The sequence below is a fragment of the Canis lupus genome, chromosome 16, assembly GCF_003254725.2.
Source record: "Canis lupus dingo isolate Sandy chromosome 16, ASM325472v2, whole genome shotgun sequence".
Classification (NCBI taxonomy): Eukaryota; Metazoa; Chordata; class Mammalia; order Carnivora; family Canidae; genus Canis; species Canis lupus.
The window spans coordinates 44885617-44903404 of NC_064258.1; the positions used below are offsets into that span (position 1 = coordinate 44885617).

Below are 17788 nucleotides of genomic sequence, written 5' to 3' on the forward strand. Positions count from 1 at the left end.
CTTAATTATCCCCATCTTTGGAGCTCTTGGAATGTTTCGGAGACAGGACCACAATGCCAGAGAATATAGAAGGCGTCCTTTGTTCCTTGAATTAAGGGCTCTTCTGCTGTCTGTCTCTCCCCCTCATTTGTTACATCTAACAATCTGGAAGTGAATGTGCTTAATAGGCTTTGTCTGAGAAGAGCTTCATTTCTTTTTTGCGAAGGAAGCTATAGCCTTGGAATTGTCTCCCCATGCACTGCACCTTTTGACAGCACTGAGCCTTTATTTATGAAAGAAGTTTAATTAATGCCCTTGGATAAACTGTTAACCTTTGAAATGGTTTCCTGATGCATGGAGGCCCTTTCTCTTCTGCCAGGAATTGATTTTGGAAATGGCCCTGCCTCCTCGTGACTTATGATTCAGAGAGGAAGAGCCCATGCAAAGTGCAGCAAGGCGGGGATGAGAGCCCCGCAAAGTGTAGTGATGAAGGCTTTGCATCAGTATCTGGAAAATATAGATCATTGAGGATGTGTGGAATCAACTTCAAAGAGAGATGATGGTTTTGCAAAGAAACGGTAATATGCCATTGGGACAAAACCGTAACACTGAAAATATAAGGCGGTGTTGTCTTATAAAGCAAGGTTCTCAAATTTCTAGTAAAATCATAAGAATTTGTTTTAAAAGAATGGCACAGACGAAGGATACACAGAAAGGGAAAGGACAGACACAACTTTCAGGCTAGTAAATTTTATTGTATTTTCCTGGCATGGCTCCCAGAGACCTTTGCAAAGAATTGATGCCAGAGAGTTATTCTTTAGGGGATTTACTCTTATTAACGTCGTTATTGTTCAATGTTCATACAGTTGTTTAATAGGACAGATGTTTTTTAATTAAGTGCTATTTTAGGAAAGTAATTTTTCCAAAGCAGAAGCAATATTTTGGGGCAAAGCGTGTTGAGTAGTATTCTAGAAGTGTCTTCATGTTTGTGCTTATGTATTCCAATAGCAACTCTTCATAAGGTCAAATTACTGTGGTCCCCAATCTGTTTCCGTGGTCAATGGAGACTTCACTTTTGTCGTTCCAATTATGCCCTTCAGAAGAAGACCATATTGGTTTGTTTGCACAGAAATTACAGAAAATACGATCTGCCACTGAGTAAAATAAATAAAACTATGTTCTCAGTTATGTTATTGCCACTTCAGATTTTAGACCTTCTCTTATAAAACCTATTTGTTTTCTGTACCAGGGATACAGATTGCTTATTAAATTAACAAGGGCCATGCAATAAAGATTTGAGTAGAATAACAATTCGGAACCCACTGAACTATAAAATAATTCCATCTTTCTCAATCAGATTCTGAGTGCCAAGCTGCCTGTAGCCTGATGAGCAGCACCACCACCACACGTTTCCCCCTACAACCCTGGAATTTCCCGATTACAAGACGGGAGTGTGCTTGAGGCTGTGTTATCTATCCTCATAGTCCTAGCCAGTGTGGCCCATCCTGTGGAGAATGCTGAGAACTGGCTAGAAGTGAAAGAACATTCTTCTGGCCAGGCCAGTGTGTCCCTGCTGCTTCACTGCTCACTAATTAGGAGCCACAGCAGAGCCTCTGGTAATCCAGCCTCTCCTTCATGGCCAGGACCACTCTGCCACTGTTGCTGTGGCACGCATTCTCTGAGAGGCTCTGTGCAGATGAATGCCACCCAAGAGATGTGGCCTGGCCTTCTACAGGCGGTAGAAGAAGGAAGAAAGATAGGATAAGTCATGAGTCATGAGGTTGTCCTAAGTGAGATGGAACAACGAATGTTCAGGCTGGGTTTTTCTGACGGGGAGGGGGGTGGTGCTAGGGTGGCGGGGGGAGAGGAACCAATTTCCTGAAAGCACCTTATTTTAAAATTCCTTCTGCATTTTATCATCGATGTTCAGGATCTTAGGATGACAGAGTGTCATACGGTCCAATTTCTATTTTGCTCATGGGAAAAATTAAGGACTAGAGAGCAAAAATAATTTTCCCAGCGATGCATGCCTTCTTAAGAAACAGCACAGTCTCTACAAGCATCTGATTCTCCAAATTCTGAGCCTGAAGTTTTTACCAGTATGTAAGCGGAAGACCATTCTGATGTATAATTAAAACCAAGATATCCAGAAATGCAATCTTATCCTCCACATGGTAAGAGATGGTGATAGAAAGTGTTTGCATCTGTCCGGTACGTACTGAGCATTGCAAAAGGGTGCCAGCATGATTGATGCCATCTCTACACATCCTGCTGCTTCCCTAGAGTTTTTAAGAGGGGGGGAGAGCTGGGGGAGTTTAAGTATTTCCTCTTCCCTAAATCTGGCAGTAAGACCAGGATTAAGTTTTTTAAAATCTGAATTCCACATTTGTCATTATTCATTGATCTATAATGAAAGTATTCAAAAAAAGTATTCCAAGAGACAGCAAACATCATGTTGCCATCATCTCTGAACTGTCTAACACTGGGCCTCTGGACCCGTTTTCATAATCTTTCTTCACGATCTTCACCATGAATTCTCAAGGTCAGTGGTTCTTGAATTTCAGAGTACTTCATATTGCTGATCCCCATTGCCAGAGCTTCTGATTCAGTGGTCAATCTGGAGTAGAGGCCAGAATGTGCATTTTTAACAAGAGTACATATAATGCTGATGCTTTTGATCAGGGCACTACACTTGGAGAAGCACCATAGTAAAGAAACATGAACATAAGTTACGTCAAAAATATTAAGAATCACCGTTTTTTACATAGGTTCTATAAATCACTGAAGCATACATATTAAATTAATAATATTTTATGAAAAAAATAATATTTTATGAAGAAGAGAGGAAGAGGTTTAATTTGATTCTAGTGGGAAAAGATTTTATTTGTATTGCTTGAACTTGGTCAAAAGAAAATAGATTTACATAATATTTGTATAATTAAATGTAAATTGTTTTTAAAATATAAACATTTAGCTCGTGGTTAATGGATTATTCAATTTTTCTAATTTTATGGGATCGATATCCTAATTTATGCTTCTCTAGAAAATCATCCACCCTCACCCCTCAGGAGGCTAGATACTTTTTTGTGGATAATTTAAATAGAATCTCTGGACTTGGGGAACACAAAACACAATAGAGAACTGAGGTGAACAAAATAAAATAGGGAATAAGTGAAACACAAATGGAGAACTATAGGATTCTCAACTCTTTTCTCTTGACCTACTTCAGAATGCTTGCAGCCAAGTTTATCCTTTCTACCTGCCCTGCTCAGCCTGCCTCACCTGCAGCAGGAGATAAAGACTTCTCAGAAGATTCCTCCCTGAAAAGTCTCTAGATAGACATTTGGACATACCTAGGGAAAAGCTAAATTGAACCCAACCATGGAATAGTGATGCCAACAACTGACAAGTCCTCTCCTCATAAACAGAGCTTCTCAACAATTTTATAAAGCCTTGCTCTTAAAAAATAGATTTATGGCCCAAACCCAAGACAATGAAAGAAAATACGGAATTCAAAATATACAAAAGCAGAAGAAATAAGTATACATACATATAGCTGCAAATACACACACAAAGGGGAAATAAATCCCACAATCAGTATCCTCACAGAGATTAGAGAAGACAGTTCTTCCACTAAATTACAGAATCTGATGCTCCCAAATAGTTATAGAGATCAAGAAGTAGTATTTGAAAATTGATATACAAATTAATAAGTAGAAAAGCTCAGACAATAAAGAAAAGGATAGTTCTAAGAAGTTATAATAAAAAGAAATTGAGAAATAATTCAAGATATTAGAAATTTAATCTGAAAAAAAGACCAGACATTTTGGAGACAGAAAACAGAGAAAATGGAGAAGAAACTGCATATTAGAAAAAAATTACAGAAGTATGTGTTAATTTCCTAGGACACTAACTAGTTCATCAGTGACCGATATTCTGTTGACTTAGCCAAAATTATGAAATAATTCATATCATGCTTCTTATAGGGATGAAAATTATATCAGTGGTTAAAAAGTCAAGTATCTTATTTTTAGAGATATGGAGGTTTACCACCAGTGGGATAAGCTAAGGGAATTGAATGTCATTCTGGAACAAGGAAACTAGGAAGTGAGGAGAAATGGGGAGGAGAGAAGACAGACATGTCCTGTTGTTCGCCAGTTTTTACTAAGTTTTCATTGTATGCATGTACTACTTAAATGAAAATAAAAATTCATTTTAAAGAAAATTAGTAAAAACTCACACTTTTGAGAAACACACAAAAGAACATCTAATATTTGGGTATTCATACTTGATAAGAAACATGTTGGGGAGGTTGTGTCCCTCATTTCAATCCCTTTTTTCACATAATGGATGACTGCCTCTGTCCTCGCCCTTCTTCACGCCCCAGCGGAAGACTAGGGAATCTTGTGCAGATTTGAAACACAGGCCCCAGTTTTGTGGGATCGGGCACAAGAGGAGAACTACTCAAAGCAAGCAGCTCTCATGCCCACATAGAAGAGGAGTGGTTTCTTTTATTCTTTAGGGCAATAAAATTTACAGACTATATTGCCTGTTGTTATTACACTGAAAATCCGCTTTATGAAATGATTGTAATCCTCCCAGTCATGTGTGCACGTGCACACCCTCTCTCTCTCTCTCTCTCTGAAATGAATAAATCATTTTTAAAAAATCCTAAATCGGCAAACATTCCCATGAAAAATATTTAACAAATACTGCATCATGCTATCGAGCAGAGTATTGCATGCTCATCAAGAGAGGGCACAGATAGTTTTGAAGGTAGACAAACCTGAGCTTTAGTGCTCTTTCTACCTTTTACCAGTGATGGGACCTTGGAATTTTTTTTTTAAGAGATGGTAGGGGCAGGGGTGAGTGGTGTAGGAACAGAGGGAGAGGGAGAGAATTGTAAGCAAGCTCCATGTCTAGTGCAGAGCCCAGCATGGGACTGGTTCTCACAACCCTGAGATCCTGACCTAAGCCAAAATTTAGAGTCGGACACTCAACTGACTGGGCCACCCAGGGGTCCCAAGGACATTGTAAATGCTTTTTAACCTCTCTACAACTCATCTGTAAAATGAGGGCAATAACAGTGTCTACCTGCTATGGTTGGCGAGTGAAATTCTTAGCACAGCAGGTGCAATTCTTAGTTTAGTGCTTAAAGCTACATGGGAAGTAGTACACAAACTTTAATCATAAAATTAAACAGCAATGGCAGCAGTGATACTCACAATTACTAAAAGAAGTATGCTAGCAATAAAGGCAGAGAATTTACAATTTTAAGGGAAATAAATGGTCCCCAAATCTAATTTTAGTTTTTGTGATAGTTTTGCCTTCCCCCAAAAATGTTTCCTCTAAAATGATAATTAGAAAGGACTACTGCAGGTTTAAGAGCTTCAGTTTTAGTATTGGAGTGACAGCACCAGAGGAGAGATTAGAGAAAGAACAAAATGGGAAGATAGTTTCAAAATTCAGACTTCATAAGTCTAATTACTCAGGAGTTTATGAGTATTGCTTCATTCTAAATGAATAAACTACTACAGGGAAAGATCGTCTCCTTGAGTCACACGCAGTGGGGAAGACCATGGTTCTAAGAACATTCAACAGCCGGTGAGTTTACATCTGGACTCTTATTTCTCTGGTGTAGCTACTGGATGATACAGTCCTAGAAGACTGACATTAGGGGTAAAACTTTTGGGTCTAAGTAAAATAAGATTCTGTTCTGCCCTAAGCATTTTCAGGTCTTATTCCTACTAAGAAGAGATGAGGTGTTTTAGATAGGTAGATTGAAACTCCAGGGCTTGATCCTTCCTGCTGAATCAGCGAATCCTTTGCATTCTGACCTTTAGGCGGTGGTACAGGCTCATCCATTTGCAAAGGTGTGCGGCTGAGTAATAGGAACCCCAGCTGTCCCTTGGGCTTTCTGCATGGGAAAGGAGTTTTTCATTGTGACTGTATCATTTGTTAATAACACGGGCTTGCTTCAATATGAACAAAGAGTTCATTATAAAAATCAAAAAAGTGAATGACTTGCAAGGCACAGTGGACATAAATATTATGCCCTTTTTAACTGACAGGTGAAATGAAGCAAAGAAAGATGAAGTGAAGTCCCATAGGCCACAAGTCGGGGGCAGAAACATACTTCAAAAGTTGTGCTCTTGAACTCCCTGTCCGCATTCACCTTCCATACCCAGAACCCGGCTTCCTTGCCTTGATGCTACAATGTGCTAATTTGCCTCTCCTGAGAACTTCTCCAAAGATGGAAGAGGTGGAGTCCTCAGAGGACGCTCTCTTCCAAAAATCATGCAAAGTAGAGTAAGAGAAACTTGTATGAAAGCCGGAAAGGAAATGAAACGCGATTAATTAAGCATGTAACCTAACCAAGGGAGTGGGTAGTGACTGCTCATGTATTAACCATCATAGCCAATTTGGGAAACTTCAAAATTTACTCCCAGAACTACAAGTGAGGCAATAAGAATTACCTTGTGTGAGGTGATTGTGGTGTATTAAAGGCAGGCATATTCCCATCACACTAGAATATAATTTAGATTTCTGTCCAATATCCTGCACTTGCAGAAAGCCTATAAAGTACTTTTCAAAAGAATAACAAATAACATGGAAGATGAACACTTTCTCTAAAAAGCTTCATGTTATAGGCTCCAAAGATGTGTCTACACTCTTACTATTAGAACACTGTTCAGATGACAAGTTTCTCTCTCTCTCTCTCTCTATATATATATATTTATATATATATATAAGTATATATATATGATCATATATATATATATATATATATATATATATGATTCTCTGTCTAAATGCACTGAAATTAAGGACAGGACTGCTATCTTCACAAAAAATTAGCCACTTTTTCCACATAAAGCTGGCATATTTCTAGAGATAGTTTCTTATCTGTGAGATATTTGATCCCATCTGTCAGAATTCTTCCTATAGAATTTGCCCGGAACACTCACTTCCCAACACATTAAGATCTTCAGTAATAGCCTTTATCTCTACAACTAATTCTACATTTCCTTCTTATGGCCCTTCACCTAAATATTGTTAGAATAAAGAATTATTGACAACGGCAGGCTAAGAGAAGGCATTTTAAGGTCAATTCAGAAGAGTATTATTGAACTATTATGATACACTTTGCCTAAAAACTATTTAGGAACTTCTCAATAGTGTTTGTTCAGCTTTAGATTTAATAAACTAAATTAGGAAATATCTCAGAGAAAGAAGATGCAAGAAGGTACAAATGACAGGGCATCAGGTGGCCTCATCTTTCCCTCCATCCTTGGGGAAGTGACAATAATGACTGAACGATCCACAGATGGTCAACCAGCTAGTGATTTTAGAAATCTCCAGATAAGAAAAAAAATTTCCCTTCAAAAAATCTGTACCTAGAATCTCTTTCAAAGCATTTGCACTTTTGCCTCAGAAGACCAAATTATGGTCAGATCCAACAAATACCACAAAAGTTCCTAAAAATTAAAGCTCAAGAACCACCTTGAAAAATAACATCTAAAAAACTCCACCTTGCTGGAGTTTATCCTGGCTCTTATTCTTTACTGTACCCACTCCCACATTTCACTTCCTTCTCTGTTCATGCACCCCCCAGCCCCTGAGCACATCACACTTCTCTTCCAGATTTCCAGATTCTATCTCATTTCCCTAGGGGAGGGAGAGTGTTTGGTAGAAGGAAGTGGAAAATGGAATGTGAACAGGACAAAGATATGACAATAGGTAGAAGAGTAGCCACATCTAATTTATTATCATTTATATTGAAATGTGCATAGCCATACACACAACTACAAATTTCAATTTTGAGAATCATCTTGACCTTCAGAAGTATGTAGGTGGTATCAATCTCAATAGCTGTGCGCTTATCCCATCCAAAGACCTCTTAATTTTACTTGTGAAACTGATAACGTGTATTATTATATTTTATAAAATGTTACTGTTTGGTTAAAGCTGTACTCTGCAGATGTTTTATGTTCCTAAATCTTCTGGTCCCATGACAAATAGGTTTCTATTTCCCTGAATGCTTCAGCTTTGAGTGCGTGGACTCCCTTCCCTATGTATCTCCTATCATGGCACACTGGCATACTCTCTTCCTGAAATACGTACTCAAAGTGTATGATTCTCAGAATTCTAGTTCCAAATGGTAAGCAAAGGGAATTTTATATGAATACACACTTTGAAACTAGGCACGGTACTATTACAATGTCTCCAGAGATTTACTTGTGCATAACCATTAACTATGGAGTAAGTTAGAAAGGTAAGATGGATGGTTGGAAGGAGATTCATTATTTTACTATTTTATCTCTAGTTATGTATTTTTAAAGTGTCCAAATTACATTACTCTCGTGACTTCAAAAACTAGTGAGTGGTAAATAATATATTAGGAGCATTTGATGAATTAAAAAGACTCAAGTAGATAATAATTCTCTAAAAGCTCAATTTAATGCCTCTAGAGCATTTACTGTTGGATTAATCAGACAGTTTTAATCAGTATACTCAATATATGTTGTTTATTAACACATACTTCTTCAGGATTAACATCCCCACTTCACAGTTCACACATACAACCTCAGCATTTGCAATCTTTTTGATCAATTTTATGTGTAACCTTTCCTTATAGCCTATTGTCTCATGTCAAAGTGCTCGCTCTGTCATTAAGAGGAGTCAGGCAGAGATTAGAAATGAGAAAGAAATAGGGAGCAGCCTGTACATCCTTTTCCCTCAGCTTTTAACACATTTTATTACAATTATAAATTTACATCCTGTGTATTATAAAAGCATAAATTGCATATTTACGTATCTCTTTCCTCACAGCCCATTGCATGATAAGCTTCTCCAAGGTGGGTCCTGTTGTTTAGCTGACACAGAAACTAGTACTGTGTCCACATAGCAAGAAAGCAATAATGTTTTTGTTGAATGAACTCACACCGATGGTAAAAGGCTACTTATCAATATTCACAAGTAGAAGTGGTCCAGTATATAGCAGGTACTATTCAGCCAAATTGCTTGTTCGTGATGGCTAAATTACACTAACAAAAACCTCGAAGTGCTCTTTACACAGGAGAACTAAAACTTAAAAAAAAATTTTAAATGACAGATTAAGGAACATCCATATGGCATTTAAAGAAGCTTATGGACCTGAAACTAGGCAACAGCTACAGTGTCATAAGAAGTAAATTGACATGATATTTTCAGAAAGTTTTATTTATCTTTTATTTTATTATTTTTTTTAAGTAGGCTCCATGCCCAGCATGGGGCTCAAACTCACAATCTGGAGATCAAGAGTTCATGCTCTACCAACTGAGCCAGCTGGGCACCCCCCAAAAGTTTTTAAGTAAGTAAATACCTATCAGGAGACGTTATGTTTTATAAATTCCTTCTTCTAAATACCAATTAATAATTATTTTAATAAAAGATGCCATCATTTCCCTTCTGCTAAATGATCAAAATGTTTCAACTTTAAAATTTGGACTTCATTAGTTTTACATTTGCTCCACTGCACAGAAGTGAAGATAAAAGAATTATGGAGCAAATTTTTCAAAAAGACAGCCACACACTACATTTAAGAGATTTTACACCATAGTAGAGCATTCAGCATGAACATTTTTCTCTTCCCATCATAAGTCAAAGCAATCCTTTTTTCCTAGTCCTGCTTTAGTAGGACCTGTGAGGCAGGCTGTGTCTCCGGTGCATTCAGGAGCCAGGGGGAGAGAGAGGAGTGGTTGGAGCCAACTGCCAGCCACATCCTGACTAAAGTGCATTTAATACAAATCCTACTAATTCATCCCTGCCTGGAAACTCATGCAAAAATTGTCACCAGAGTCAAAATTTCTTCCCAATGGTCTTATGTACCGAAGAGCAGGAAGATGGGCCATTTTTATGTCACAGAAACAATTTTAAGCAGGAACTTGTAGTGTTGCAACAAAATATCCAAAAATGAAATTAATTTATACACATGGTTGACAAAAAGCAGTACTTCAAGGTTAAACCTAGGAGGCCAAGGAGAGGTGATTAATTTAGCAGCCACGATACAGGAACAGAGCAATATGAATGAAGAGTAGCACGGAACATTCAAGAACAATCTTGCATATAAGCAAGTCAACAGAGAGGACCAAAATCACAAGACTTGGCTTTAGCTGTATGAGCTTTGGGTTTCACCAGTGCTTTAAAGAGATGGTGGAAAATAAGTAGAACATCCGGGCAGCTCATTCGTAGACCTGTCCATCTATGTGTACTTGTGTACTTGTATGTCTCCACGACATTAAACATAAACTCCCTATCAAACTCCATGAAGCAGAAGTTTTTTTTCAAATATTGTTTTCACTTGCTTCTATATTCAGGATTGAATATAGCACCTGGCACATAGAAGGTGTTTAATAAATACACAGTGGATGAATGGATAAATAGATGAATGAACTATATACACAATTTTATTTCTGTTTCCCTCCACCCCATTATACCCGTTCAGTACTTGCCACCCATCCATCTCCTTGCCCTTGAGTGACAGTGAAGACATTTCTAGAACGCTTTGGGTCACTCCTAGATCATAGAAAGGCCTATGGTAACTTTACCAAACATGATTGCAGGCAATGTAAAACTTCCTTGCCCAGATCATATTAGCAAGCTCTAACTTGATTTCAAGTTAAATCTCAGTTCTGCCTTTAGCTGAAGCCTGTAGCTGGCAGTGGGGAAGAAGTTCCCTTCCTGCTTCCACCACCTAAGGCTGGAGGAGGTTGGATATAAAAGCACCAGAAATATCTGTGCTTCTTACATGGCCATCACTGTCACAGATGGGTGTCATGCTTTCTAGGCCTTACAGGTGTGTTTTTTTTTTAAGATTTATTTTTATTTATTTATGATAGACATAGAGAGAGAGAGAGAGGCAGAGACACAGGCAGAGTGAGAAGCAGGCTCCATGCCAGGAGCCCGACGCGGGACTCGATCCCAGGACTCCAGGATCGCGCCCTGGGCCAAAGGCAGGCGTGAAACCGCTGAGCCACCCAGGGATCCCCCTTACAGGTGTTTAAAGCAGACTATCTTGTGTAGGTGCTTATATCAGTCCTTTGAAGTTTCCTTAGCAGGCCCCATCAATTGCCACTTCTGTGACATGGCAGTTCTCTCCTTGAGCCTGTGGCTTTTGGCCCCACTTCATTTCTGTCTCAGGTGGGGATACCTTTCAGCTGGTTACCACCTGGGTCCTCTCACCCTGGAAGGAAAACCCCTTGGGCAAGATTCATTTTAAAATGTCATCAGGATTGGGGTGGCTCAGTCAGTTAAGCATCTCACCCTTGGACTCTTGATTTCGGCTCAGGTCATGATCTCAGGGTCACAGGATTGAGCCCCACCTTGGGCTCTGCACTGGGCATGAAGCCTGATTGGGATTCTCTCCCTCTGTGCCTCTCCCAGCACTCATGCATGATCTAAAAAAAAGAAAAGAAAATATTGTCAGTATGATGCCCGCTGACTCAGCAGTCACACCCTATTGATGTGTGTTCCTGAGGAATGCATTTTCTTCTCAACCACAGCATTCTTCCTTCCACATGAGCCACTTCAGCTTTCTCAAGCAGGACCATGGTACCTGTGCCCTGTCGTCCTGGAAACTTGCCAGGTCATCCATGACAACAGCCCTTAATAGCCTTAGGCGAAGGGGCTATGAGCCCCTTCAGGGCAACTGTGGCCCTTAATACCATTTCTTTCTTTCTTTTTTTTTTTTTTTAAGATTTTATTTATATATTTTTTTAATTTTAGAAACGGAGCATGTGCATGCACAGTGAGGAGGGGCAGAGAGTAAGGAAGAGAGAAACTCAGATTCCCCTCTGAGTGCCCCATGGGGGCTTGATCTCACAACCATGAGACGCCAGCCGAAACTAAGAGTCAGATGCTCAAAACACTGTATCACCCATGCCTTTTCTACATAGAAATTGTCCCCACAAGATCCTTTCCCAATCTTACTTAACCCCTATTTTTGATTTTGGTGAAGGGCCTCTGGAAAGAGACCTGAAATTGTGTAACCAGTTCCCAAATAAAAAGTTCAAATTTAAATTAGTAATTTTCATCTTGGTAGTCTATGGCAAATTTTATTTTGGTTCTTGGTATTTATTGTACCTGGGACTCTAGGTGGAAGCATCCAATTTCACAGCCTGCCACATGTATTTGTAAATACATGATCCGGAATGACAAATAGGTTTTAATTCCCAGGCCAGTCTTGATCCAGTCATAGTATCTGCCAAAGAGCACTGACCTGAGGAGATCCAGGCTCAGGGGCACAAATGTCTTTGTAGATTGGTGATGCGGGCCAAGAGAGAAGGAGAAGTCAGAGACATTCCTTAGGCTGGACCAGATCTATGAAAACAGATGTCATGTTTGTCTTATACAGGAAGGCCTGGTCGCAGTCTCAGTTTGGCTTAAAGACCTTCTGCCTTCCTGAGAGAACCTACTATTTCCTTCACTGGGCATAGATTTCTGCTCTGAAATTTAACCCTTTTGGCTAAGCTTCAAATGCATTAAGACTTTATCAACAACCCTCCAGCCTCAGTGGCTCGATATACTCCCTCCACCCTTAAATTGCTGGCTAGGACCTTCCTTAAAGCTAGAACTCCCTGAAATTAAGCTGATAGCATCCCCCTAACTGCATCCTTACACCCTCCCCTCCTCCAATCTAGTGACTTCCTGCTTCCATGTCCTCTTCAATTGATTAGACCCCTGTGATGGCAACCCTACCCAGTTGGTCACTAGGGTTCACCACTGTTCCCCAGGCACTGTTATATAAAGCACCAGCCTCCCTAGGCAGAGACCAGCTCTCCACAAGAATTCCATTAGCCTGATCCTATCTACATCCTTTATTCCCTTCCACTGTGTTGAGGCCCCAGCAGCATGTCTCACAACAGAGGAGAAATAAGTATTTGTACACATGAAGCAATTAGAAAGTAAAGCAAGCCTTATATAATAAATGATTAATTAATTGATCAATTAAATATCACCAAGGGTTAGTTCACATTATGGCCTATATTTGTCACAGGAGAATATCAAAAGGAAAATATTTCATTGTATCATTATTTGCAACAGTCAAGACATGGAAACAGAGCTGTGTGTGTGTGTGTGTGTGTGTGTGTGTGTGTGTACGTGTGCATATTATATATTCAACCATAAAAAAGAAGGAAATCTTTGCCATTGTAACAACGTAGATGGAGCTTGAGGGCATTATGCTAAACGAAATAAGACAGAGAAAGAGAAATACTTCATCATCTCCCTTATATGGGAAATCTGGAAAAAAAAGAAAAAGAGAAAAAAAAAACACTTAGAAGATCAGATTTATGGTTACCAGAGGCAGGGAATGGGGGAAATGGAGGAGGGTGGTCAAGGAATACAAACTCCAAGTTATAGATAAATCCTGGAAATGTAATATACAACAAGGTGACTCTAGTTAACACAGCTATATGGCATATTTGACAGTCTCTAAGGGAATAAATCCTAAAAGTTTTCATTGTATGGAAAAAAAACCTTTTTAAAAAAATTCATATGAGATGATGGATGTTAACTTATTGTGGTAATCATTTCATGACCTATGTAAGTCAAGTCATAATGCTGCATACCTTAACCTTTTACAGTGCTGTATATTAATTATATCTCAATGAGACTGAAAAAAATTAAAAACTAAAACAAAGAAGAGGTATCAAACATAGACAAATGTACACAAATTGTTATCTCAAATGAATTGACAGAAATACTCTTAGAAATCATATCAGATACAAAAAAACAGAAGCATATTACACATCAAGAATTTATTGCATAACTCTTCATGGTATTCACTAGTCACTTTTCCAGATTTCTGGCTGGGATGATGAGCAATGGTTCCTCTTGTCTAGCATGTGTAAAATAATATTGCTTCTGACAAGGAATGTCTTTGGATTACCACTGAAATAATTTAGATTCTGAGAAATTTGCACATGATAATTCCTCCTCTCAAGACGCAGAAGACCTTCCATTAGGCTTCACGATGAACATAATAAAACTTTTTTCAAAACCTAAAAGTAACATTATTCAAAACTCCCAGTTGAAGTTATTTGCCAGTTGCACTCCTGTATGGCTCATTTAAGGCCTCCGCTGCCACTTGGTTGAGATGAATGAGCATCCAGAACAGGAGTGAACTCACAGATTTGCTGCTATTATTCAACTGAAGACAGTTTCCCAGAAGGCTAGATTAACAGAGCACAACCTGTCAGGTTCTGCTTTGAAGGTTGAAGCTTCAGAGTGAAAAACAAACAAACAAACACCAGAGGAATAAAATGCAAGACTACTTTGCTCCAAATTGCAGACTCCAAAGATTATCATTCCTCTAAATTTACAGTCTAACCTCTCTCCTTCTGTACTGCCTCCTCTCCTAATAGCAAAACACTCTTGCCGAGAATTTTTCTAAAGGTCCCTTAGCATTCACAGTGTTCTCCTCCAAAATCTCTTTGTCCTAACTAACTGACTGTGCCTTCTCTTTTTATGAACCTGAAAAGAAAATTTTCAGGACTTTATTCCTGAACATCTTCCAAAATACTTACAGTTCCCTAAACTCAAGATAAAGTCATGTCCTACTTCAAGCTGACCTAGTATCTTTCTTGAGACACTGGTCCCATAAGAGCAGCTTGGATAAAGGCTCAGAGAAGGTCTACTCAATCTCACTCTTCATATATTTTAATCTCCACTCTACTAATGGGGAATTGGATGGTTGTCAGTTTCTTTAAGACAGACGTATTTTATATGCCTTAAAAAATATATTTAGAGATCCAGCTTGCTGCACATACTAGATCCAATTGCTCTGAAAGTCTTCAAAATCAATGACCAGATAAATCACTTATAACCTTCTATAATCCTTATGAAAGGCCAAGTCACAATCATCAGGACTCTGAAGTAATCAGACCAGCAAAGTTTCGATTTGACCAAGTCACTGATGATCATGCAATTTGGGCTTCTTTGAACACTTTTGTTCCAAACTAAAGTTGAGAAAGTAGACAGAGAAAATAAAACTAAAAACAGTCTAACATGGAACATCCGAGGCACCATATGGTGGTAAAGCAAGGAGACTGCTTGGCAAAAGCCAGTTTGTGGCTCCTTGGCTCCGTTACCTACTGGATGACCTTGGGCAAGTTACTTAACCATTCTTGTGCCTCAGAATAATCTTCCATCTTCTCTCCTATGAGCTAGAAGAAGCCAATGTACTGGACCTGCCCCGGGCCACATCATACCTGGTTCTGTGGAGCTGTTGACCAGCGCTTCAGAATCATTGGCACCTGGTCAACAACATGTTTCATCCTAGGGGCCTCAGACTTACAAAAATGAGATGATTTAATATCCTGCTACATTGGACCAGCTATTAGAATTTCCCTGCATGTAATTATCCTGCATTCCTGTTACACCGTAGCACACATTACTTTTTCTAGCTATTACCTTCTGAAGAGATTCAAGAATCATAAGAGAATATCCATTTACCAGTTTCACCAATTGGAAATATTTTGCTGTGTTTGCTTTCAGCCTCTCTCATACTTATGTATGTGTGTGTGTGAGTGTGTGTATAAATATATTTCTATTAAATCGTTTGAGACTAAGTCACAGATATCATGACCCCAAATATTTAAGCATGTCTCTTAAATAACCAAAATACAATTATCACACTCAGGAAATTTAACATTAATTCAGTACAATTTTTCCAACAATGTTCATAATAGCAATATTTTTTTTTCTGTTTCCGCGTCATATCTAGGCTCTCGCATTACATTTAGTTATATTGTGGTACTTACTGTAACGTCACTGCACTAAATTTATTATCAGTCTGCCAGTATTAGGCTAAATTATAAACTCCCGATGACACACGCTATGTTTTATTAATCTTTATACTTTTGGAATAAACAGAGTTCTTAGCACATAAAAGGGACTTGGTGTCTATTTGATGAAAGACTGGTTGGAAGTTATTTGTCAGTTTTTCCCATATTAACTTAAGTACCATAACAAGCAAGAAATTTGACATAGTGATATTTCATATTAAAAGCACTGGAAGGGACTGAGAGATTATTTTGTCCAAATCCTTACTTCTTAGAGGAGATCCCAGAGTACCTTGCCAACATCACAGAGTCGGAGAGAGCCAGAGCAGGACCAGAACCGTGGCCCCATGCCCTGCCATTCCATGCTGGCTTTCTCAGCCACCCTCAGAATCCATTACAAATATGTCAAATGCAGCTTCCTAGCTCAGCATCTATTAATCTGAGCAACTCCACTAATGAAAGGAACAAGCGTAATTTAATATCTTGCATGACCCTTCTCTGGTCTAAGCCATTCGCATCTAGAAAAACAATCAAGGCACTGAAATAACCCTTCACAATTGAGATAGATGTGGATGGGCTATCACTGTGCATCAAACAACAAGCTCTTTTCCATCATCACATGGGGCATTGTGCACTGTTCAACTGGAGTGCCGGAACATGAATATCACAATCAATTTATCAATTAGCATTTTCCAAAACAATAGACACATTATGGGTTGGAATAGTAGTGTACACTTCAAACAGAGAGCCATTCAACCACCACTTAATGGCAGCTTTAGTCCCTTTTATGTAGGCTTAATGAACAAGGATGAACATTAGGGGAAATTTTATTTGGAAATTCATTTTAAAAACATATTTCGTTCAAACAATATGATTTTCCATGCTTTTTCCAAAATCACCGATAAAGAAAATAATATGGATTTTGCAGATTAACTCCCTTGCTGATTTGATTCAGTGGCATATATAAAAATATATATAAATTCCCTGACATTATAATATAATGTCATAATACTGTGTTAATAACAATACTATATGCATTAGTACATGTTATGCTTTTACCAGCTTAAAAAGATGGCTTATATTAAGAGGGACCCAATTCACATTGTATTTCACAATTTTGCCCTAATGAAATTAACCATTTCATACATAAATTGTTAAATCACAGCTTTCCCTGTGGTAGGAAAGGGAAAGCAGAGTTTCTCTGTGTTTAAAAATCAGAGATAAATTCCATTTTATTCCTAGAGGCATGAGGCAGATAAAGTCTCTAGAGTACTGCTCACTTGACTAAGGCTTATTTTTTTTCCCCCTGATAAAGTGTACAGCTATCAATGCCACATGTCACCCAGTCTATAAAAGAATCAAATAAGGGGAAGGAATGTGAGGGAGACAGATTGTTGATCAAGAGGCTGATTCATTTCTGAACATCACAGTGGCAGAACTAGTGCAGTTGAAGCAGAGTTTGGGGGGTTTTGTTGTTGTTCATTGTTGCTTTTTTTATCTATGTCTCTCCTCTTCTACTAGACTGTAAGCAATTTGAGGGCAGAAACTATCTCTTTTTTTTTTTTTTTGCCTCTACCCCCCACAGCGTTTCACCCAGCGCCTTGACTGTGGGAAATGCTTAATAAATAGTTGCTAGATGCAGGAAGAAAGGAGAGAGGAAGGGAGAGAGTGAAGGGAAGAGGGGAAGGGAATCAAGAAAGCTCTCAACAAAAAATAGGATCTTGTCTCTTCCTGATGTGTAACTTCGCTCAGATTGTGTGCTCACAGCACTTCTCTTCCTTGCACTCCCTCATCTTCTGCCTAACACCAGGAATCTGAGTTCCCACAAAATGCAACCAGTGATTCTTCCTCCACAGCTATTTATACCACTTATTCCATTCTTGCCTAATCCCTAAGTACAATGTTCTTTTTTTTTTAGTACAATGTTCTTGATTGACACCTGAGAAGTGATGATATTAGATCTATAAAGAGATTAAAGATAATTT

The 17788-nt window shown here is 38.6% G+C and overlaps 1 long non-coding RNA gene across 3 annotated transcripts in view; it reads right to left on the reverse strand.

Moving 5' to 3' along the window:
* Window positions 1–732: 732 nt before the first annotated feature.
* LOC118351062 (uncharacterized) overlaps window positions 733–17788 on the reverse strand; it is a 40085-nt gene continuing 23029 nt past the window's right edge. For 2 of the 3 annotated variants that reach the window (XR_007402804.1, XR_007402803.1), the window contains exon 3: window positions 7860–11417. This is a non-coding gene — a long non-coding RNA (uncharacterized LOC118351062). Of the gene's footprint in view, window positions 1074–7859; window positions 11418–17788 lie in introns of those variants that run through there. The other variant, XR_007402802.1, reaches the window with a different exon arrangement.